Source organism: Callorhinus ursinus, unplaced genomic scaffold, assembly GCF_003265705.2.
Source record: "Callorhinus ursinus isolate GAN/ISIS: 27379988/994484 unplaced genomic scaffold, GSC_fseal_2.0 scaffold19, whole genome shotgun sequence".
NCBI classification, from domain to species: domain Eukaryota; kingdom Metazoa; phylum Chordata; class Mammalia; order Carnivora; family Otariidae; genus Callorhinus; species Callorhinus ursinus.
The window spans coordinates 34,293,464-34,319,955 of record NW_027397081.1 but is presented as its reverse complement, the minus strand read 5'-3'; the positions used below and the strand labels follow the sequence as shown (position 1 = coordinate 34,319,955).

The 26,492-nt window shown below is 33.2% G+C and overlaps 1 long non-coding RNA gene across 1 annotated transcript in view; it reads left to right on the top strand.

Moving 5' to 3' along the window:
• The first annotated feature begins 22,014 nt into the window (after nt 1–22,014).
• Nucleotides 22,015–26,492, top strand: part of LOC141374599 (uncharacterized) — a 55,222-nt gene continuing 50,744 nt past the window's right edge. Inside the window, exon 1 of the long non-coding RNA XR_012381615.1 lies at nt 22,015–22,353. This is a non-coding gene — a long non-coding RNA (uncharacterized lncRNA). The remainder of the gene's footprint in view (nt 22,354–26,492) is intronic.

Sequence of the window (26,492 nt, the reverse complement as noted above, 5' to 3'; positions counted from 1 at the left end):
AGAAATAGAATATTTGAACATACTGATTACTAACAATGAAGTTGAATTAGTAACCAAAAACCTCCTAATAAACAAAGGTCCAGGACCACATAGCTTCACAGGTGAACCCTACCAAACATATAAAGAAGAGTTAATACTTTTCTTCTCAAACTATTCCAAAAATTAGAAGATGAAAGAAAGCTTCTGAATTTCTTCTAGGTTGTCCAATTTTCAGCATATAATTTTTCATAATATTTTCTTGTAATGCTTTGTATTTCTGTGGTGTTTGTTATTTCACCTCCATTTCTAATTTTGAGTCCTCTCTTTTGTTTGTTTGTTTGTTTGCTTGTTTGGATGAGTCCAGCTGAAGGATTATCAATTTTGTTGATATTTTCAAAGAACTAGCTCTTGGTTTCATTGATTTGCTCTAATTTGGGGGGGTTGTTTGTTTCCTTGTTTTTGTTTTCATTTTATTTATTTTTGCTCGAATATTTATTATTTCTTTCCTTCTAAGAGCTTTAAGCTTTATTGTTCTTTGTTTCTATGTGTAAGTGTAGGTTGTTTATTTGAGATTTTTCTTGTTTCTTGAGGTGGGTCTGTATAGTCATAATCTTCCGTCTTCCAAATAAATAGCTTTTGCTGCATCCCAAAGTTTTTGGACTGTTGTGTTTTTATTTTCATTTGTCTCCATGTATTTTTTTTTAATTTTCTTTTTGATTTCTTGGTTGACCCATTCATTGTTTAGTAGCATCTTATTTAACATCCATGAATCTGTGTTCTTTCCAAAATTTTCCTTATGATTGAGTTGTAGTTTCATACTATTGGAGTCAGAAAAGATGCATGATATGATTTCAATCTTTCTGAATTTGTTGAGATTTGCTTTGTGCCCTAACGTGTAAACGATTCTGGAGAATGTTCTGTGTGCCCTTGAGAAAAATGTGTATTCTACTGTTTGGGGGTGGAGTGTTCTGAATGTATTTGTTAGGTGCATCTGGTCCAATGTGTCATTTAAAGCCACTGTTTCCTTGTTGATTTTCACTTTGAATAATCTATCCATTGATTTAAGTAGGGTGTTAAAGTCCCCAATTATTATTGTATTACTGTCTATTTCTTCTTTTATATCTATTAATAGTTGCTTTATGTATTCAGGTGCTCACCTTTTGGGTGCAAAAATGTTTATAATTGTTTTATCTTCTTGTTGGATTATTCCCTTTATTGTTATGTCCTTTGTCTTTTGTTACAGTCTGTTTCAAAGTCTATTTTGTCAGTTATAAGTATTGCTATCCCAGTTTTCTTTTCACTTCCATTTTCATGATAAATGTTTTTTTTTACCCCTTCACATTTGCGTGTGCCTTTAGGTGTGAAGGAAGTCTCCTGTAGGCAGCATTCAGTCACCCTTCTTTTAATTGAAGCATTTAGTCCATTTACATTCAAAGTAATTACTGGTAGGTGTATATTTATTGCCATTTTATTACTTGTTTTATGGTTGTTTTTGTAATTCTTTCTTTCTTTTTTTGTCTTCCTTTCTTTCCTTGTAGTTTGGTGGCTTTCTTTAATATGTTTGCATTTCTTTTTCTTTATTTTTTATCTATCTATTACAGGTTTTTGATTTGTGGTTACTATTTGGCTCATATATAACAGCTTATGCATATAGTAGTCTATATTAAATTGATGGTCACTTAAGTTTGAACCCATTCTAAAAGCACCACATTTTTACTTCCTTCCCCCATCTTTTATGTATATGATATCCTTCCTTTTTATTTTGTGAATTACTTGATTGACTTTTATAGATATAATTGATTTTACATCTATTATGTTTTAACCTCCATACTGGTTCTGTAAGTGATTAATCTACTATTTTTTGTGTTTGCATATACTTATAGACATTTTTTTTCCTTTTCTAATTTTCTCACTCCTGATTACGGCCTTTTTTTTTCACTCAAAGAATTCCCTTTAATGTTTCTTTTAGGCTGTTTTATTAGTGATAAACTCTTTTAACTGTTTTTTCTTCTTTTGTTTTTGTTTGGTTTGTTGGTCTGGAAAACAATTTCTACTTCCATTCTGAATGATAGTCTTGCTGGGTAGAGTATTCTTGGCTGCAGGTTTTATTCTTTCAGCACTTTGAATATATCATACCACTCCCTTTTGGTCTGCGAAGTTTTGCTGAAAAATCAGCCTTATCTGGTTTCCCTTGCATTTAACAATTTTCTTTTATCTTGCTGCTTTAAAAATTCTCTCTTTATCACTACATTTACCATTTAATTATTATTTGTGTTGGTACAAACCTCCTTGGATTAATTTTGTTGCAGTATCTCTGTGTCTCAGGCATGTGGACGTCTGCTTCTTTCCCCAGTTTCAGGACATTTTCAAGTATCATTTCTTCAAATAAACTTTCTGCCCCCTTTCCTCACTCTTTTCATTCTGGCATCCCAATAATGCAAATGTTATACTTGATGAGGTCAATGAGTTCCCTTAACCTATTCTCATTTTTTATTGTTTTTTTTTCTCTTTCTGCTATTCATCCTGGCTGCTTTGCAATGCTCTGTCAGCAACTTGATCTATTCTTCTGTCTTTTCTAACCTACTATTTATTACCTCTAGAGTATTTTTTATATTTCAGTTATTGAGTTCTTTACCTCTGATTAGTTCTTTTTTATATTTTCTATCTCTTTGTTGAGGATCTCACTGAGATCCTCTACTGTTTTCTCAAGTGTAGTAAGTGTCTTTATAACAATACTTTGAATTTATTATCTGGCATATTGCTTATCTCTGTTTCATTTAGCCCTTTTTTGTGGCTTTGTCCTCTTCTTTAATTTGGGATATATTCCTCTGTCTCCTCATTTTGTCTAACTCCCTGTGTTTGTTTCTGTGTATTAGGAAAGTTGGTGACATTTCCTGATATTGAAAGTAGTGACTCTACGAATAAGAGGTCCTTTGGTGCCCTGTAGCTCAATGTCCCCTGTTTACTGGAACCACGTGCTTCAGTGGATCTCCTATGTGGGTTGTATGCACACTACTGTTGTAGCTGTGGCTTCTTTGCCTTCAGTTCAGTTGGCTGCAATGGACCACTTTGCCTGTTGTGGGCTGGAGTTTTTCCCATTGCTTCTAAGAGATGTGTGTGGAGCAGTTATGGGTTTGCAGTTATGCAGTGTCAGCAGTAGGACAAGATGCCTGCCTTCAGCCCATTTGCCAGGGTGGTGATCTCACTAAATTGCAGGGTGCTTTCCCTATGTTGTTCCCTGAGGATCTTTGTTTATGCGTGGGGCCTACAGACAAACCAGATGTCTGCTCCCAGTCCTTCTGCTGGGGCTGCAGTAGCACAGACCTGTAGGATGCTTTCCCTGCCTTGTATTGTGAGCGGCTTTTGTAGGTGAGTATAGTGGGCCATCCACTGTGGAGCTGCAAATGCACTGAACAGCAGAACAGTCTCCTTGCACTGCCAGTTATACAGTTTGGCTCCTGGGACTGAGAGTATACTGGTGTGTATGTTTTCTTCCCCTCTCCCCAGGGCAGGAAACACTTTGGAATGGTTCAGGTCCCTGCTGGGATTTCTTGCAGGATTAGACAGACATAGCAGGAGGACTTATGGAGGGGCTTCTGCTGAGTGAGATGGTTGGGTATGGCAGAGTCACAGAATAATGTGGGGGTAGGTTATATCCCATTAGCTAGTTAGGTGGAAAGTGTTTGTGCTGTTTCCTGTAGCTGTCCAGTCATCCAGGCTGTGGGGTATTAGGGACAAATGTCACCCACCAGCTCTTTTGTTCTTGGAGAAGTCTCCTAAAGATCCCTGCCTCTTGAGCACACGTTCTGGGATTAGTAAACAAATCTTCATGTACACTCCAGGTGCTTTTCAGACTACTGCTTGTATGCAGTATCTTCTGGGATTGTTTGTTATGCTGTCTCTTTAAAGGCAGGGACTCATTTTCCCATCACTTTCCATCTCTCCCAGAGCCAAGCTTGCTGATTTTTAAAGTACCCAGAATTGAGCCCTTCTGGTTATAAAAACTCATGAAGTTAAGCTCCACTGTTTTACAAAACTAAATGTTATGGAGATTCATCTTCCTAGTGCAGGTCCCCTGTGTCTGAGGCATCTAGTGTGGGGTCTGCTTCTCTCCCTTCTCTGTGCTTGTGGTGTCCCTCCCATTTGTGGTTAGTCTTGCCAAGAGTTTTGTTCCTGACTACGTCTCTGCCCCTCTTACCCTTTGTGATTTGTCTTCCTCTCTACAATTAACCATGGAAGATCTTCTGCTAGTCTTTGGGTCGTTTTCTGGGTTGGATGCACTGATGTGGCTGTTACCTAGGTGTGTCTGTGGGAGAGGGTCCTCATACTCTGCCATCTACTTAGAAGTCTCCCACTTTTCTTTTTTTTACTTTATTTATTTTGTTATGAATATACAAACAATTTATGAGTGTCAATAATCAACAATTACCTTAAAATATATATTCAGAGAATCTCTACTACAAATCTGTCTTTTCTTTTCCATGCCCCCAATAAGTAACCACTTGCATTCTTTTCAGTTTCATTTTCAATTTTTACATGAAAGAGCAGGTTGTATCATATTCCCCAAACATAGTGGAGATCACTCCATATTAGAAAAATAGTTGGACTTTTTATAGCTCCATTGCATATAATCATGTGTTTCCCTTGTATCCCAGGTCCCTATTATCAGACAAATCTATATGACTAGTTTTACCTAATAGGATAAGAAGGGAAATGATGTCTAACTTCTAAGCCAGTTTTGTAAGAGTCCATGTATGACCATCTTGCTTTCTGTTCCTTTGCAACCATAATCACAGAGGTTCAATTATGGGATGGGAGCACATGCATGCCTGAGTTATGAGTGGTAATCAGAACCTCTACAGCGTCAACCACCCAGAGTGGAATGATCAAGAGAAAATAATAAATCTTTTTATGTTTTAAGCCTCTGGCATTTTTGTTTTGTGCTCTCAGACATCACAAATCATGTATAGTTTTATCACCTCTGTTGCAGAAAATTCTTAAAGCAAAGATTTGTTATTATATATTTCAGTACACTCATAGAACATCCTTCAAATATGAGTTTGTCATTGGCCACAAAAAAATTTCAGCTAGTTGCAAAATTTCTTTATCAAATAAGTCAAAGATTCCTACCACCATAGAACCAAGATAAAAATAAATAATCAGATAGTGAAAATAAAACTAAACCATAAAAATATATTTTAATCATTCAGAATATGATTAAAGCAAAAATTCTACTTAACTATGTAACAATTAGGGTGAACTAAAAATAAAATGACATTACCAATTATGAAGTAATTATCATCAAGAAGAACGAATGTAAGGAAATTGTGACCAAGGTAGTGGGTTTTAACCACTTAATAAAGAAAAAATAAAAAAGTTTTTAAAATGAATTGAGTGTTCAATTGTAAGCTAAAAAAAAGGGAAAAAGGAACCCAAGAAAATTAGAAGGTTCAAATCATTACAAATAAAGCAAATATGATTCTTATTAAAGAATTATGAGGCATTAGGAATAAAATGAAGAAATATTGGTTAAAGAGCTGAAAAAAGTACTTTCATGGGAAATAAAGAAATAGAAATGGACACAGGCAGACTTTTTGAATGAACTGAAAATCAATAACTCTTCTTAGATCCATCAGAGAATTGAGGTCACAGGGCAAATTTCTGGCCCAAAATTGGAAAGACAGATGTATAGGAAGAATCACAATTTACCAGAACAGAAACCTCCATGGAAACCAGGGTAGGAAAACCTAAGCTGTAATTGAAAAATTGCTGGAGGCTGAGTGTGAACAAGTCTGAAATTAAAAACTCCAGGTCAATCCTATCCTAGGAGAGATCCCTACACTTTTGTGAGTCTTCCCTCTAGGATCCCTACCAGGTTTTCACACTGAAAACTGGAGAAAATGTATTTCCTGCAGGGAAGGGAGGAAACAACCATAGATCTAAAACATAAGTCTAAAATAGACCCAGAGCATTCTGTTCTTTTTAATGAGGCCTACCCGCAAGAGAAACTATTTTACCAGACCCTAAGTAACTGGATTTTTAACAGAACATGATTCACTTGGGAAAAGAGAAATACCCAAATCCAAACTGCTATGGAGAAACCATACATATCTAATTAATGTAGGAAAAACTACAGCCAGAGAGTTAACCTTTATTCATACCAAAGAACTCAAACAATAGAGAAGCTCTATCTTTGCAACCAACATGAAAAGTCATTGATAATTTATCCCTCCAACAAGAACAAATTCTTATTGTCTAGCAACCACAGGTCTGTAATCACTGTGGATAAGTCCTCCAATCAAACTCCAGCTCTGGGGTGCAAAAGAAAACTCTAAATAGGAATAATCCTTAAAACAAGAAAAGAGGGAAAAATTTAGAATTTCTTTGGAGGACAAAACTCTTAAGTTACACAAATAATTCATAATGAGAAGCAATTCAGTCAATTGTACATTGGAAATCTATTACTCTTACAGTGACATTTGTAGGACATATGAGGTTTCTCACTGCATAAAACATTCTTGGTGTTGTGAAGGGAAGACAGTCTTTAGTGATCACTCATTTCTTGGTCAACATTAGTTATCTCACACTGTGGGAACACCAATATTTAAGCAATGTGACAAGGCTATCAGTTGGTGTCTACATCAGAAAACTCAGACTGGGAAGACACTCTATAAATAATCTTTGAGCACATGTCTGAACAAATAATGTGGACTTTGCCTAATGATCTATTACATAAAGATGTAAGATAAAGATGTAGGATTATGACGTGGTCATGGAAATGCTGAATGAACAACTGGGAAACAAGTAATAAACAATGAGAAACCAACTGCAATAGATTTGTACATGTGTATAAGCATGCAGTAAGAATGGTTGCTGAACAATTAAGTATGCTTGTATTTGCCTTGACAAAACTCAGAAACAGTATCTTGAATAAAAATGGGCCATTTTCCTTAATTATAAATCATTATTCATCACTAAGTTAATTTCTATATTTTATGCATTCTAAACATAATTACAAAGGCATTCATCGATCAGAAAATACCTATGAATGAAACTGAAAACTTTAGGACCAAAAATAAAGTGTTTTAACAAGTACAAAATATGTATATATGTAACAGGGACAAGAAAAAAAATTGATAAATAAATATTTATTTTGGGAGTTAAAAAACCTGGGGGATACTAATGATTTAATGAACTTCTTTATTGGAGGCAGTTTCTCACATTGTTACCTCTGTCTCTTTCTATTCTTGCTGAACTATTAAACACAAATTTTTCACATTTCAAGAGTGCTCCACAAGCCATCTGCTCTTTCCTTACCCAAATATGAAAGTATAAATGCTTCCCTTTTTAACTTTTGCATCTAATTTTCTTCTTTTATTTTAAATTTCTGAGGACCAATATGAATTTCATGTCAGCTGCCAAATATTCAGAGATCTTCTGAAATTGGGTGGCATTTAGCAATAGTAGTTACAGTTTTAAATCCTCATTCTGCTTCAGTTAAAAAAAAAGTTAGGCTAAGTCATTACATTTTGCCAAATCCCTTTATAAACTTTATCATGCAAAGAGAAGATGGTATCTTTAAGAAACTCTGTTATGAAAACTGAAGCAACTGGAAGAGTATTTCCAAAGATAATAAAATGAGATCTAGAATTTAGGGGTGAAATAATTGGATCTCAATGGTTGTGTTACATAGGCAATGCTTTCACATATAATTGGTTGATGTGTTGATAAATAACTAGCTGTCATTTTTGTTCTATGTATATGCATTTATGATTACTGAGAAAAAAAATCTTTCTTCATTTAGTCACCCAATAAACATCAATCACTGAATGACCAAATATCATTTAATTCCAGAAACATGAATTTCATGGATTATACACTTGAAGCACATAAACCTAACATCTTTAATATGTGGGTGAACTGGTGCCTGGCCCAATTTAGAAACATGCCACACTTTGGCTGCTATATTTATATGGGCTCCAAAATAATGTTCTTGAAAAGGGTTTTATCCAAATATTTAAAGTTAGGTATTTTCAGGTTATTGGGAAATTGTACTAGTTCTGTGATTTCTCTCCACTTTTAAAATGAAAATTTTAAATCTTGTTTTATCTCTCTGATCATTGAGTCACTTCTCGAACAGAAACATGAATTTGATGAAGGATTTTGAGTTCCCCAAAGAGGTTTATCTACTTTTAAGCTGTTCTGTGTTCAGAGTGCAATTTGTAGTTATAAAATTCCTGAGCTTGCCCCACCAATGGATAAACTAATTTCCAACTTAATGGAAAGATTTGTGATGGCTTAACTGTTTCATGAGGCTAAGGATTTAGACCAAACTGATTTTAAATCTCATTTCCAGAGAAAGATAGTTATAACCTAAGAAGAGTTTTTGAAACTATACCAAATTTTTAAAGGTGTGTGCTCAAAAACAGACATATTCTCTGTAGTTTCCTTGCTAGTGCTGGGAGGAATAATCACCCCATCATAGAAATTGTCTTCCATGGTTTCTGGCATGCAAACGTTGATACTTCGGGGATAATTCATATCTCATGGAACTCACATGAAGAAAAAGCCCTCTTAAATTTTATTGTGAATTTATTCTATAACAATGTGAATGTGATCATGTAATTTTTTTAAAGATTTTATTTATTTATTTGAGAGAGAGAGAAAGCACATGACGGGGGGAGGATCAGAGGGAGAAGTGGACTTCCTGCCGAGCAGGGAGCCCAATGCGGGACTCGATCCAGGGACTCCAGGATCATGACCTGAGCCGAAGGCAGTTGCTTAACCAACTGAGGCACCCAGGCACCCAGTGATCATGTAATTTAAAACTAATTCTGGCTTTTACAGTCATGCTTTCATCTCAACTTTAACTAAACTGTCAGAGATGATGGTAAATAATTATGCTTTATTTTATGGTAAGATATTACTAGGAATGTAGTGCCAAGATTAACAATTTATTATCAAGAGAATATCTATGTAGTTACCAATATATGTTTTTTGAATTATATTTTGAATTTCTTTAAAAAGGTATTAGATGTTGATGCTAATTACTCTTTGGAGAAATATTTAAAGCCAACCTTACTTTAAAATAATTAAATGATTTACAGTCGGATGATAATTAAATATGGTATGCAATTCATTTTTTTTTAAATTACAACCTGACAGTTTGTGATAGCAGGTCATGCATAAGCTATTTAAGTACTGTCAGAGTATGATATACTAAACAATGTCCCCTCCAAGAAATACGGGAAATAGTGGTATAGATATATACTCTGGGGGCATATTTTGCACTATTAGAGTTTATTTAAATATTTAGGTAGGAAAAAGAGGTTATTACTAGAGAAGGTCAAAACTTGTTTGTTTTTTCCCCTCAACCAATTCTAACTTTGAGGTAAATTTAAAAAAAATAAAAACTACAGCTTTAATACAGACGAAGATGATGCAGTAGCTACACACAAAACTATAGCAAAGGTGAAACTCCATTTGTGACCCCATTGTTAGTTACTACTTTTACTCCAATTGTGATTTGAGACTTATTTGAATCTTGCCTTTGTCACTCATATAGGAGTGACTTTGGTCAAATTTTGAGAATTAAAAGAAATTTATGTGAAAGTAGCTGAGAATTGTACTCAATAAAGTTTTGAAGTTTGGTTGAATCAAATATCTCAAGCCAGAAATTTTTCTTTGCATTTTTCTCTTACTCTAAGATCTAGCAGTCTAAAATCTGGGTTTATGAAAACAAACACAGACAAACAAAAAAAGACAAAACAAATCTAGTGTTTATTTGTCATAATGATACAACAACGACAAAAAGTGAAGAAAAAAAGAAGGTTAATTCTCATTTACTAAAAATTTAAAGTAATTTTACCTCTAAGGCTAACTCACAACTACTTTTGTAGATAAAATCAAAGTATAAAGAGAATTATAATAGATATATAAACAAATGTATTGTCTATAATTATAGTAAAGGAAGGGATCAAGTCTATACCAGCAGAAGTTTGAAGCCTTCACAATGGAGATCACATTTATGCTGGGCTTTGAAATATGAATAGACTTAACTATCAAAGGAGATAAAAGAATTCCATACAGAGGAAAATGCATGAACATAGTTATGGGAATACACAAATGGGCATATAACATTCAGAAAGTAAGACATAATGGATAACACTTCAATTTGATGGGCTAGAGTGACAGGCAACAAAAACAACTAAGTAAATAAGATGCCAGCATTTGTATACACTAATGTGATATAAATATTCAAAACATTCAAAAGAACATCCCAGAGTTAATTCAATGAGTCACTGCTGTTTTCTAACCAGTTAAATCACAACAGCACCGATCTTTTCATTCATACTTGCTTATTTAACACATCTCTGGGAGGATATAAATAAATTGTCATCTAAGAAACCACAGTCATTATTTTAAATAATTGAAGTTTAAGACATCTGGTAGGATTCCAGTCTGACTCCTCACTTACTATATTTGAATAAATAATCTGCAAACTTAATAAGTTTATGCCAGTGCAGATACTAAATGACATCCCATTTTTATAGCCAGAGAGTGATTAGTAGGTACTTAAAAATTTACTGAGTAATATCAGGTTTTGTAATTAGAGTAAAACACTACTACTTACTTAAAGGTAAAAGCATTTTTATGGTAACCTTTCTCAGTGGATATGATAGTTCTCAAAATTCTGGAAAGAGGGGACATCAAATTAAAAGAAAGCAAATTAGTTCTAGGGAAAGTAGTAGACTCATTTTTAGTGGCATTTATTAAAATGACAATATATGTTCATTTAAGCAGAACACTTTATGTGCAGGTTTGCTTACAGACAAATACTCAGGAGGTAACTTAGATGTCTGATTCTATACACTTGAGCTGCTTATTTTCCCAGCTCCCTCTAAACTATTACCTCTGCCTCTTTCCGTGGTCCAACCTAGTCCACCTTGAGTCTCTTGTCCTTGTTGAGACAATAACTAGATAATACATTTCTAGTACTTTCAGAAGCAGCTGTTCTGCCAAAAAAAATATGACAGGGAGTAGAAGATTGAAGGAAAGTGGTTTATTTATTTATTTTTGCTTGATGGTTTGTTTTACATTTATTTTTCTGTTTTCCTTAGAATTCACTAATATGTCGATATTCTTCTTAGGGCTCTGAAAATGAACACAAAAATATTATATTTTAATTAAATGCATGCAAATGAGATTTTAAAATAGATACTAAAAAAAAGCACTTTGAATGAGTAGAATCATTTGCTAACGATTCCCTATTCTATCCTTAGACTACAATTATGATTGTGATGTGTTTATTTTAGTGCTATAGTTTTCTGTTCAAAATTTCATGGTTCTGATACCTTATTTTATTTTTCTTATGTCTGGATGAATAGTCACAGTAAGTTGTACATATATACACACACATATCTGAGCATATATATTAAAATATATATTACATATGTGCATGTAAATATATAAGAATGCACATGCAATACCTAGAAAAGGATAAAAGTAGTTCTACAAGTTTAAAATATATTTTTTATTATTTCACATTACTAATGTGTTCACATTTTTTTAATTTTAAAAATTAAAAAATTTAAAATACTAATACATTACTTTTAATGTAAAATCATGTGTCCTAATACTATGTCAAGAAATATTAAATTAGAAGGTTAAAGTAATATGCTGCCAGAAGGAAAAGGAAACAGTATTATCCCCAAATAAACATCAAACATTAAAAATATATTTGTGGCTATCAACTACTAACACTAACATAATTATTTGGTCATTAAAAGCTCAGAAAATGATAATATTGGTGATGACAATGTTGATAACAATAATAAAATAACAATATAAACAATATAAACTATATGGAACTATTTACAAATATTTTAAAATATGTTCTCATTTTATAGGTCAAAGTTCATATGGCTAGTATTGATTGAGGACTGCTTACATGGATAATTAAATTTCCAAGACAAAATTCTCCCTGAAGATTCAAGATGGCAAGACTCAAAACGGGTTCTTTTGAAAACAGCAGTTTGCACTCTCACTGGGAATATCTTCTGTTGTGAACCATCAGGTGATGCCAAGAAGGATTGTGCTCCTCACCATTCTCCACTCGTTTTTCCAAGGAGAATGCAGATGCTTATTTTCAAGGTTGATATTGATTGCTAAAGAGGTAATATATAGTCTGTCTGGTCAAATCCTTGCATTTCAGGTCACACCAGACTCCAGTTCTAAAATTGCAGTCTGTCTCCCTAATAATTACATCACATCCAACTGAATAATACAGAAGTCATTATTCTTATTGAATTATGTATTGCTTTCTCAAAAGTCTAGGTTATAAGGTTATGCCTGCCTGAGTGAATAAGCAAAAGGAAATTTAAATCCTGTGTGAAATTTTTTTCACTAACTCAGACCATGCTTTTCTTGTATGCTCATCAACTTCAATAAATAAACTGTTCCAAAATGTTCCAATTCTCTTCTTTATTCCCTCTCCTAACTCTCTTCATGTTTGTACTATCCGAATTCTCTTTTTCTTCATTCTTTTTCTCTTTGCAGAGTTTTTATTTAACCAGGATATCAAGAAATTATAAATCTCAACTGTCTGTCAGCATAATACCAGCTTTCTGGTGCCTACAATTGGAGTTAATAAAGTATAAATCTGTTTAATTTTATTCAGATGAATTTACTTTGAAGTCAAATGCTGAGATACATAGTGGCATTCTCAATGATCAGCTATTTGGAATATAAAGTTCTCTGAATTTCATGTCTGGTGAGATTCAGTACACATTGAATTTTGATAACTATCCTCTCAGCTGTAAGATTGCTTAGAAATGTGAAATTTCAAGGAAACACTCAGTTTAATACTTACAGACCCAAAAGATGGTTTTCCTGAAGTCTTTATACATCTAGGTCAACAAGGTCCAATAGAAATATAATTCATGCCATATACATAATTTTATATTTTCCAGTAATAACACTTAAAATGTAAAATTAAATTTTAAGTTAATTTAAAAAATATATATTGTTGAACTAAATATATACAAAGTTTTGTCATTCCAACATGGAATTAATTTTTAAAAGTTATTGAGATATTTTATCTTTCTTTTTTCATACTACATATTTTCACCTTTGAAACATCATATGTTTTTATACTTAACCTCATATCTAAATTCACACATTAAATTTTCAATGATTAAAATGAAATATAATCCTGCCAAAATAATAAAGCTGTGTTTATCAGAAAAAAAGTGTATATTTCTTTGTTTTATAAATTTAAATTTAAAATTAAATTCAATATTGGAATTTTCAATTGCACTACCCTCATTTCAGGTGCTTATAGTGGCTTGGTACACATGTGGTTTGTGGCTTCCATATTGGATGGCTTTGCTATAGGTGACTGAGTTGTACTCCTAAGGTCCTCAGAAGTCTCCTGTATGGGATCTGTTTCACAAGCATGGCTCGTCAATGTGCAGTCTCACAGGACTCTTCGTTTAAAATCACCTCTACTTAGTTCAAGGCCCAACAGTCACTGTTCTGAAACCCATAATCAGAATCAGGTCCTTTGAATTTTCATTTTGCACTGGGTTCTGCAAATTAGGTACTTTGTCTGATCCCCAGCATGTGTCTGATGACCTTGCACTTCAACCAGCAATTGAGTCTAACATAGGCTCCATAAAGATGACATGTAATTTTTATGTGAAAAGTACTTCAACATGGACTCAGTTCAGGTTTCTGGTAAATGGAATTAAGAAGTATAAATTCCAAGAAGTATAAATTCCAAAGTGGTTGGCCTATAAAGGCGATGTTTTTATTTTTTTTTATTTTTTTTTTTTAGAGTAGTTTAACATGCAAAGAAGAATAATTCTTTGAGAGAGAATTCTGCATTTAGGAAAAGAGAAAGTTCAAAGAAATTTAATCCAATAAGAATCCAAATATCAATCTTTCTCTGTCTCTTATTGTTTTAAGCAAGTTTTAAAAAAGATTTTATTTATTTATTTGATAGAGAGAAACACGGCAAGAAAGGGAACGCAAGCAGGGGGAGTGGAGAGGGAGAAGCCGGCTTCCCGCCGAGCAGCGAGCTCGACGCAAGGCTCAATCCCAGCACCCTGGGACACGACCTGAGCCAAAGGCAGAGGTTTAACAAGTGAGCCACCCAGCGCCCCTAAGCAACTTCTTTTAAATCAGTATGACTAGCTAGAAGTTTGTTATTCTATTTTTTTGTCTTCATGAATTGCCTTTCTTCTTTCTGTGACTACTTGAATAACCTTCTGGATCTTTATCTGAAATAGCTTTCTGATAAAATTTTCTTGTGAATCTTTATTATTATTGAGAGCATTATCAATTTTTTTCAAGTTTAGTTATTATTATTTACTTGTTGTAAACTTTTATCAATGGAAGTTAAATGTTCCCTGGGGCAATTGGAAAGCATTTTTTACTTTCACATTTTGACATCTCTATCAAGGTTATTGATTCACGTGTTAATATAAGGATTTTCCCCTGTGAGCTTTTACCTTATGGCATCTTCAGTCATTAGAATTTCTCAATATGCTCAGCTACTACAGGAAGTCTCTGATGCAAAACCAAGTCTGTATATGGCTATATATATAACTCTCTCTCTCTCTCTCTATATATATATATATATACAAATATATATTCTTCAAAAATTTTCTTTACTAGATTTAATACAAGATTAGTGGAGGATTTTTTTTTTAAATTACCTAAGTGTCATTATCATTCTTTTGCTTATACAATAGTAAGTGAAATTCAACAAAAATAACAAACTCAAGTGTGACAAAAAAATTGAATGTGCTAAGAAATCTATTAAAATCTATATTTGGAAACAAAATCACATAATCCTTCTACCATTTTTTTAATTACATGATCAATTATGCCTTGATTAGTTGGACATTGTAAAATTTGCAAATGGGAAGAAGCTATAGTTTATACTGGCATTCTGCAAGCATAAATATGTATATTAGAACCTAGGATAGCAATAGTGTAGTTTAGACTTCATAAATAGAAAAAAATGATAAATCTTTGAACTATTTTTATTTATGCAATATGGCATAAAATAGTGAAAGACTGAAAGGAAAAGGAGAAAGAACATTATAAAAAATGTGATTTAAAAATTTTCATGCATCATGAATTATTTAAAGTTTGTACATTATTTCTTTTTCTTCACAATGATCCTCTGTTGTAAGAATTATTGTATTCTAATTTTACAGATTATTACCTTTAGTAAAGTCAAAATTAAGTAACTAATTTTCACAGATAGAAAATGGTAGAATTGTCATTTTGACAGAAAAAATTAATATAATTATTGTTTTAGAAACCCTTGATGTCAAATATGTTTCAGAATTCTGAATTTTCATTTTTTTAAAAGGTAGTACTGTGCATATGCATACATTTGCAACACCAGTGGAATATGAGAAAATACCTTACAATTAAATACATTGTTAGTTCTGTAGCAAAATATGAATATTACTACTCAGTTGCAAAATAAAGAATGTAAGTCATATCTTTTTATATTACTTTTTTTATCAAAGAATTTTGGAAAGATTAAAAATAAGTTTCTTTGTTTTCAAATATTTCTTTTGTATTTTTAAATGCAGATCAGTGATTGTGGATCTGTACCAAGTGTACTATTACAAAATATACATTTTAGTGATGTAGCAGATTAAATTATAAAAGTGAGTTAGGGCAGTTATCACATACAGAATGCCAAAAATATATGCTCTTTACTCAGTAGCATGTCTTATAATTATAAAGAAATTGTATGTCAACACTTCTATCTAATCAGTAGACATGGAATGATGCAGAATGATTATGTTAAATTTGGGGTTTGGGGTATAAACTGAGATTGAGCAAACTGATTAAGATTTCTTGCATAAAACACTAACAGCAGGAGCTCATGAGGTAATCATTTGAATCACAGTGGTTTCATAAATCCTGACAGCCTGAATCTAAGGACAGGAGAACATGAACAATGGAAATTGGCAGCCAGAAACAGCTCAGACAGTTAAGATGGTCCAATATGCTGTGTTGGACATAGACATTATGTGATAAGTATTATCACATAAATGAAATTATTTTAATTATATGTGTTTCTGCAAATAGAGAGAGTCAAGTGTATACTTAGAGATAGTGTATTTATATGTATTTCTCTATTTGGTATTAATTTTCTACATCATGAATTATACTCCAAATAGAATGAGATCTCTAAGGGTTTGAAAATATATTGAGCTAAATATTAATAAATCTAAGTTTAATATTGTTTGTTGACAATCAGATTGCTGGAGTTAAAAAAACAAAAAGATAAGACCCAGGAAGTAGGCAATTTTCATACACTGCTAGTTGAGTATTTCTTTTGGGCATTTTAGCATTACAAATAAAAATGTCAAAGATTTTGATAGTGTGATCTTTTAATTATTTACCCAAAAGAAATACACCTATGAAAAATTATACTCCCCAAACACTCTTATTAAGTATGAAAAAGAATGTAAAACCACTTGGTTTCTTAAAAATAGGATATTGGTAACTATGTGACATAACCATACCATTGCATATTAGAATGTCATTTATAGTTTAAAGAATATAGATGACATAGATAATTTCCAAAATGAAATTAGGAAGAAAAAGAAAAAAAGGAAAATATATATCCATGCATGAATCACATAAAACACAGTGCTGGAAAAACTGATTAACAAGATGAATAAAAGTGGATTTGAATACATTATCTCAAGCCATTTCCAAAAGTCAATTATAGTCATATGAATCTTTAGATTGAAAGACAGTAGATTAAGACGTTTAAAAAACATTTTTGAAAAAAAAATTTTTGAAAAAAACATTTTTGGCACTGGAAAAATTGAAGTAGCTTATACTAGACTATATATGTTATACATGTGTACATGTATATATAATGAGTCAATATACCAATATCAAATGATATATATTTTATATACATACAGACATATACATTTACACATAAATACATGAAGTATATCATAGAGAGTTTAATTATGACTATTTCAGACTAACCAATGTGTACAAATAGTACAACAGATAACCATGTAACCACTTCCGACTACTAAATTAAGCATACATAAAATAATTCAATTTAAATTTGCACCTTCCTCATGATGAATTATTTAGCTAAGGAAATAAATGTGGCCTACTAGATATCTTACCTTATAAATATTTTTTAATGAGGATAGCTAAAACAAAGGTGTAGAAACAAAGTCCTGCTTCAAGCTCAACCATGTATAATAGAACAATTGATATATGGCAAAGGGATTACAAATTAATTTGAAATCTGTGTATGGATTATATGAGAAACAGTATTGGGGGAAACCGATAATCAAGATGAAGAAAAATGCATTTAAATCCCTTACCTCAAGCCATTCATAAAGATCAGTTACAGTCATATGAAATCTTTAGGTTCAAAGACAATAGAAAGACATTTTTGACACTGGAAAAAATAAAGTAGCTTATACCAGACTGCCTTTCTCACAAACGAACAGTAATATTTGGGCAGAATGCATACAATAGAAATGCATAATACAATGAAGACATTGGAAAAAAAATCAAGGCATGAAAGATTTGAGGGCTTTAGTCAATAAAAGAAGGGTGATGCATGGAATGGGCTCCACTTTCACATATATTTTTACTTTGACTTTTTTTTTTTTTCAAATCTCAGCAGAAAGAGAATGGTAATTAAAGTGGAAAGCAGTAATCATGCTGGGCTAAGAAAATAGAAATCAGAGTTTGGGGATTATAAAGTGGCTAAAATTAAAATCCTGGAGAAGACTGAAATGAAGAGAAGTTCCATAAATGATGCTTACAGACCCCCTACAAGATGTAAACTCAGCATGTGCATACCAGGTTTCCATAAAACATAGCAGAAAAATCCAGTCTAAAAGCTAAAGTAGTGGAGTGGTAATTTCAGCATTTTGGGGGGAGAAAAGTGTTGACATTCTAAAAAAGTGACAGGGACCTGGTAAGTACACTTGACTTTCATTTGAAACTCCACAAGGATGATCCCTCAAAGTAATGACCAGGCCCTAGAACTAAGGACTATGTCCTAGAGCTAAGAACAAAATAAAGGCTAAATCCAAATTTTAAGCTTCTTTGGAGAAAGATAATCTCCATTAGAGACGTCTAATGTCTTTCTCTCTCTCTCTTTTTAAATCTACAATATTTAACATCAAAAGAAAAATTAGAATATTTTTAAAGGACAGATGTCTGAAAAGTAAGGAATTTAAAAAACTGACAATAAATAAGGAATTTTTACAAGTAATTTGGATACTGACATCTTATAGGGACATTAAATAACTACAGTCAATTGGAATCATAATTGGAGATTTTACCCCACCTCTCAGTAATTGGTAAAATAAGCAGACAAAAATAAAATCATTAAAAATGTACAGATTTTAAAAATAAGATTATTCAAATTAATCTAATTTACTTTATATCTTACTACATCCAATAACTTTAGCTTTTGTATGTTTTCAGGGGCAATTGGAACATTTACCAAAATGAACAATATGCAGTGCCAAAAAGCAATTAACTAAAATTTTCAAGAAAATTTCCCAAATATTTGGAATTTATGTAACAGACTTCTTAATAAACCACAGTACCATATATTAAAATACATTTTGAATCAAAAAATAAAATATGACATCAAAACTCATGGCAGGTAGCTAAAGTAGTACTTAAAAGGACATTATAACTTTCAGGGGCTATATTTGAAAAGAAGAAAGGTAGAAGGAAAAAAATGAAAAAAAATAGGAAGAATTTAATTTAATAAATGTTAAAAATATTAACAAATCCAAAAATCTTTTTTGAAAAGATTAAAATGGCAATATTAATTTAAAAAAGAAAGGCTACACACACACATGCACACAGAGGGAAATATTTTTAAAATGTCTAATGCATTGTTAACCAAATGAGTTATAAATAAAAAAAATCTAATTCCAATATTAGAACTAAGATGTGGAAAACAGTGATGAAGGATGGGTGGTGATATTTCAGTTAATTATTCTATCTTTTATTTTTCTGTAAGAACATGACTATATTGATAACATTTAGAATGTCTAAATATGCAGTATAAAAATCAAAGAGATTAAACTTAATAAACAAAACTGATTTATAATTTCCAACCCAGTAGAGTTATAAACAATGCAATAAAAGTATGTGATTAATCCTAAATAAAACAAAAAAGAAAAAGAAAATATAGACAAAGGTCAGGATAAAAAAAATTCAAATGGACAAAATTCACCAGTGAAAGGACTGAGATTGTTAAATTTGATTTAACATCAGCTATATCTCAGCTGATCAAGCTCAGACACAGAAAATTAAAAAGATTAATAATGAATAAATATGAGTATAAAAATTGAGAAAATTATTTCAATATCTAGTTCCAATTTCTATTTTAAATCATTAAAAGTTCAAAATATGAATATATATTATAATAATTTCTTTCAGAATCTCTTGATTTGAACTCATTCCTATTCAATATACCAATTGTAATCATCATGAATTCCTTTGGCATTCATTGTAATAGCAGTAATTATCACAAAATTGTTTATTTGTTAAAATATGGCTGACACATAAAGAATTTATTTGACACATATGAAGGCATTATATGTACTTTCTCTGCATAGAACAGCAACTTAACATCTGTGAATTATTATTTAATGATAATATAAAACAAACTATTATGTTAAGAAATGTGTATCTCCTATATTTCAGGAGGTTACAAGTTAACCAAAATAAAAGATGCTGTTACCTGGACAGTCCCCAAAAGGATACTTTGTATTATCTTCAGGAAGAAGGACACAAACCCCTCAGATTTATGACAATAGCACAATCACAGCCTTAAATTTGTATAAAAATTTTAATATGTTTATATTTACAGTTAACTTCATAATGCTTTAGAAAATGATGTGTAATAATTCATTTCAAAATACATGCTAATTATATCTAGGTTAATTTGATACCTTGAAATATTTGAGCTAATCTTTTCTTTTTGCATTGTTAGTATGTATACTCATTAACATTCATGAAGAAAGTTAGAGTTTAAAGTTAAAAGTTCTATGTGTGTTGTAAATCTGTATAAACTTTGAATATCTTCACTTACTAATATAGTCTCCATAGTATTTGCATTGATAAATACTCATACAATCATTAACTTCAATTGTGCAACATTTTCCATAAATTTTCTAAATATGTAAGTAAACCCAGAATCCTAGGTTCCTAATACTACCCATCAATATGTCTTGCATAAATTCAAAGGAGGATTAAACTTATTTCCAGCTTCAATGCATTCTATACTATAAGTAGGGATATGTATTTTTTCATGTATGTAAGTTTATATGAAGTTAATTTAAAAATATCCATCTGATAAGAATTTCACATTTACAAGTCCTTTTTTTTTACATCATTCATTTTCCTCATTCATAACTTTCTACTTCTTTCTCTTTTTTTAAGATTTATTTATTTATTTGAGAGAGAGGGAGGGAGTGAAGGACAGAGGGAAAGAGAATCTTAAGCAGGCTTCTTGCTGAGCACAGTGCCCCATGGGGGCATAGCTCCAGACCCTGAGATCACCACCTTGAGATCATGACCTGGTCCAAACCAAGAGTCCGGCGCTTAACCAACTGCACTACCCAGGCACCCCAACTTCCCATTTCTTTCTATGCAGTTGGTTTTTCCCTAAATAAAATCCAATGTCCTTGAGCAAAAATTAATAAGACATGATCAAAATCTTTAAAACTCCAATTTGCCAAAGCATTGCTCAAATAAAGGCCTAGTGGTTTTGTTTAACCTTACTGGGTTAATTTTCCTTATCTGTAAAATTGTCATGTTAATATTTACTGTTCAGAATTTCTGTTAAAATTAACTTATATATGTGATTATATTATATATATCATAAATATGATGTTTATCCACAAAGTCTGATATGAAGAGCTCAGAAAATATTACCTATAAACAAGCAATTATATTCATTTTAAACATTAATTATTAGAATTCTAATAAAAATTAGGCAGCAAAACAAATACAAATTTAAATGTTTTGAAGGATATTACATGTTAAGTAAATTTATCAGGATTCTTTATGATGTTTCTTAACAGAAGTTTTAATTTTTTATATGGTAATTATCATTTTCCAGAATTCTGGAACCTAGAATTATTTTCCAAAAATACTTTGGGAAAAATTCCAATTTAATATTCAAAAATAATCCTAAAACACACAGTCTATTATGGAAAAGGAGTTGTAGATCAAGTTCTCTTAACTTTACTACATGTGGAGAAAAAGATTAGAAATCAATTGGCTAAATTCCAGACCATTGGTTTGCATTCATTAGCGGGTGGAGTCACACTGCCCTGAAGGTCACATAACCCTTCTTCTACTTTCTTTTCCTTTGTAGATAGCAGATTAATTTATTCATTGTCTGTTTTTCTGGCAAACTCTGTTTCCTTGCTATCTCTTTTTCTGCACTCTGCCTTCATGTGTTATTGATATTAATTTTAGTATTGCACATTGCTTCAAATTACAAATATTGCTACTAGGATTTGTACTAATTTATCCAACAAAAATTTAGAAGTGTTATGCTTGCAATAAGCATTTGGTTCTATTTCCTTTAATCATATTCTCATTCTTAATACCTTAAAAGCATATAGTCACCTAGAATGAAACTTATATTAAAATTACTTTTGCCTTTAGAAACTGAAAACTGACTACTTTGTATATCAGCTTCAGACAGAGACAGACAACTTGGGTAAAATATGAAGCATGTAAAGTGAAGTGGCTCTGGTTTGCATCAATATCCAGAGTTCTAATTTAGTGCCTGGAAATAGGCTTCAGGAGACACTAAATAGAGGCCTATAATCTTCACTTTTAATAGTGCAGGTATATATTTAGATGCCCATCACAGCCAAAAAATGAGTTCACAGGAATGAAACACGGAGTCCTAAGGGAAATAAAAGCAGACATACACCAGAGTTCAACCAAGCCACATGGAGTTCAGGAAGGAATCCAGATACATTAAAAAAAAAAAAAAAGAGTGCTAACTAGAAATTTATAGCAGAAATCCTATCCTATAGAATGAGCAACATAGCAGAAATAAGTTGACAACACAAGCACAGAGCTACATGAGATATATGCAGGTGCACCACATACAGGTCTATGACAAGAATAATTCCAGACAAAACCCACTCATGTATTTGAATTTGTGAGTTTACTCATTATGAGGAGTTGGCTGAGCATGAAAATGGGCACGAATGACTACAACTGAACAAAGCTGGAGGAGGAAACAGCTGAAAACATAGGGCTAAGATTGTGCTATTCAATTCTATCACCTTTACTACCACAGTAAGTAGCCTGATACTCATTTCAAAACCACAAATAAATCAACTATAATTCATTCCATAATGGTTAACTGTCAAAATAGTCAATCCTTGATTTAACATGGGAATAATTCTTTACTGATCTTTTTTTTTTTTAAATTCTAGGACCAGAGAATCTATTTTTGTGTGTGTGTTTTATCACATGACATTTGCACATAGTTGGGACTTTAAGTATTGTGTTTATCTTACTTACCATTCTTACATAAAGGATTACTTACCTATTTCATGTAATGAAAGTGTGGACTTCCAACTTTGTTGTTTAAAAGTAGGAATGGCTACGCAAACCATACAGACATTTGCCTCTCCAATTTAATATTGGTGTTACCTGTGTTTTCCTGATTGACTGAGTTCTTCCTATGCAAAAACTTTTAAACATTTTGGGTAACTGAATCCTTTGAGTACTTGATGTTGATTACATTTTATTAAGAAAATAAAATTCTCATACTTATTTACATGTACAGTCCAGCAATGCTATAGAAAAAACTGCACTTTTAAACATTTGTTCATTTGTTTTTACTGCTGATGGTGATAGAAAACAAGTATTTTAAGGTTTTAAAAAGTTTTTGTTATATAAACTTAAATTCAATTTTGAGATATACCATCCTCTTTTTTTTTTCCTGAGAGGTATTATTTAAGTGGGCCTACTTAGTTATAGAAGTGTAAAAAGATACTTATTCATACTTCTTGGGCTCAGATGTATAATCTCAAAAGCAGAAGCAATGTATGGCTTTGAAACATAAATTGCATGTATTTGGTTTTTATAACTCTATTTCTGCAGTTATACTTCCCTCACAATAATCTTATAGATAGTGAAAGCCTCATAATCCTCTGAGCACATGGCTGTATTTCAGTCAGGGTTGGCTTTTTCCAGTGGATGACCAGTCCAGTCACATGGAGTCCCATTGTAAAAAGATTTAATCCTTTAAATACACTGGGTTTAATATCCTGTGGTTGTCATCGTGAAATTGTTAATGTTTTTTTAAATAAGGGGATCTACCTTTTCATTTTGTATTGATGCCGGCAAATGAATAACCATTCTGGATTTCAAGCACCTCTGTAGTGGGCCTTCCTCATGAGTACTTTGGAAAAAACACAATTGATTTAGATGAACATTTTTTATTATGAACTAGTTCCAGATATAGGATTAAAAAATTGGTGTGTGCTGGGACACTTGGGTAGCTCAGTTGGTTAAGCATCTGCCTTCAGCTCAGGTCATGATCCCAGGGTCCTGGAATTGAGTCTCACATTGGGCTCCTTCCTCAGCAGGGGAGCCTGCTTCTCCCTCTGCCTGCTGTTCCCCCTGCTTGTTCATGCTTTCTCTCTCTCTCTGACAAATAAATAAATAAAAGCTTTAAAAAAAATTGGTATGTGCATAGAAACATACCCACATGGAATCTCATTATATCAAATGAAAGAAATACATTCCCTAAAAATGTAAAATAACACAACTATAAAAGCATGCAAAAGATGTAGAATTTTGGCATTAATTGACCAGAAATTTAGAGAAGTAACTAAAAGATCAAAATATGTAGAGAAATAAAGATCAGAACTCTAGCTAAGAACACATGATTAAACAACAACAACAACAACAACAACAACAACAAAACAGGATAAAGAAACAAAATATGGACCAGAGAAAAGCTGGCAGAGGAGTAGGGGACCATATTTCAACCAGTCCCCTGCATTCTACCAGACCATTCTGAATACACAGGAAATCAACCTGAGATGTAAGAAGATATATCTGGATCTCTACAAACAGAATATCTCCGGCAATTGGTCTCAAGGTATGAAGTGGGGAACCATGATTCTGTGGGTAGATATTGGAGGATAAATGGAAGGAGGAGGGAGCCTCTGGGATCTTGAGCCAGAACACAAAAGCCTCCTGTGATGGGGACCGGGCACAGACTCATAGACCAGTAGTGGTGGAGAAAGGACTTTAGGGCAGCCCCCCAGACTGAAACCTGGAGCTACGGGGGTGCATGAGCTAACCAGGGGCAGCTTGCCGGTTTTAGAAGCACAAAGGGCAGAGACATGCCCAGCCCCAGGAGCAAGGGCTGGGGGTGCTTCTATGGGGCACAGAACCCCTGAGACTGTGGTCTTTAGCAGCACAGATAGAAACAGAGATAGTGTCGACTGGAAAGCTCAGTGAAGAGCAGACTGTGATCTCACTGTTCTGAGACAGAGATTTAGATATGGTCACTTCTGCTCTGATTCTCAGAAGAGATGAGGAAAGCCACCAGAGTATGAAAGCCCCCAAAATCCGGTTTTCACTGAGCCCATCTCCCCTCACAAGAGGCAGGGCACCTCTGCCCAAACAGGGTTGCCTGAGTAATAGTGTGGCAGGTCCCTCCCTCAGAAGACAGGCCAGAAGAACAAGAGGCTGACAACCCTAAGGTCCCTATAAAACAGGTGCATCTTGCTTGGGTTGTGCTCAATAATTTGGACTCTGTACAAACTCCCTCAACCACCCTCCAACAGAATGATTAAGAAGGGGAACCCTCAAAAAAGGAAAGAACCAGAGAACATAGCCTCTGCCACAGAATTAATGGATATTGATATAACCAAGGTGTCAGAAATAGACTTCAGAGTAACAATTATCAAGGCAATATCTAGGCTTGCGAAGAATATTAACAACAATATAGAATCTCAGGGCAGAAATGAGATCTAATCAGGCCAAACTTAAAAATGCTATGAATGAAATGCAGTCTAACCTGGATACTCTGACTTCCAGGGTAAAGAGTCAGAAGAACAAATTAGTGAGCTAGAGGATAAGATGATAGAAAAGAAGGAAACCGGGGCGGCAGGGGAAAAACAAATTAAAACCCAAGGAATCAAACTGAGAGAGATTAGTGACTCAATGAAACAATCCAATATCAGAATAATTGGGATCCTTGAGGGGGTGGAGAAAGAGAGGTCTAGAAGATATATTTGAGCCAATTGTAGGTGAGAACTTTCCTAATCTGGGGAAGGAAACAAGCATTTGTGTCATAGAGGCAGAGAGGACCCCTCCCAAGATCAATGAGAACAGACAGATGTCACAACATATAATAGTACATTTAGCAAATCTTAGATCCAAGGAAACAATCGTGAACATGGGGAGGGGGAAGAGATTTCTTACATACAGAGGGAGGAACATCAGAATAATGTCAGACCTGTCCCCAGAGACCTGGCAAGCCAGAAAGGGCTGGAAATACATATTCAGGGTACTAAATGAGAGGGACATACAGCCAAGAATACTTTATCCAGCAAGACTGTCATTCAGAATGGATGGAGAGACAAGGAGCTTCCAAGACTGGCAGAAACTGAAAGAATATGTGACCACCAAGCCGGCCCTGCAAGAAATACTAAGGGAGTTCTATAAAAGGAGAAAGACCCCAAGGGTGATATACAACAGAAATTTACAGGGACAATCTACAGAAACAAGGACTTCACAGGCAACATGATGACTATAAAATCTTATCATTCAAAAATCACTCTCAATGTGAATGGCCTAAAGGCTCCCATGAAAAGGCACAGAGTTGCAGATTGGATAAAAAGACATGATCCTTGGGTGCCTGGGTGGCTCAGTTGGTTAAGCGACTGCCTTCAGCTCAGGTCATGATCCTGTAGTCCCGGGATCAAGTCCCACATCGGGCTCCCTGCTCGGCAGGGAGTCTGCTTCTCCCTCTGATCCTCTTCCCTCTCATGCTCTCTATCTCTCGTTCTCTCTCTCTCAAATAAATAAATAAAATCTTAAAAAAAAGACATGACCCTTTCTATATGCTGTCTACAAGAGACTCATTTTGAACCTAAAGATACATCCAGACTGTAAATGAAGGGATGGAGATACATTTTTCATGCCAACAAACCTCAAAAGAAAGCTGGGATAGCAATTCTCATATCAGACAAATTAGATTTTAAGCTAAAGACTGCAGTTAGAGATACAGAAGGACACTACACATCATTCTTAAAGGGTCTATCTAACAAGAGGATATAACAATTATAAATATCTATGCCCCCAACATGAGAGCAACCAACTACATAAGCCAAACTATTAACCAAAATAAAGAGACATATTGATAACAATATGTTAATAGTAAGAGACCTCAACACTCCTCTCTCAGC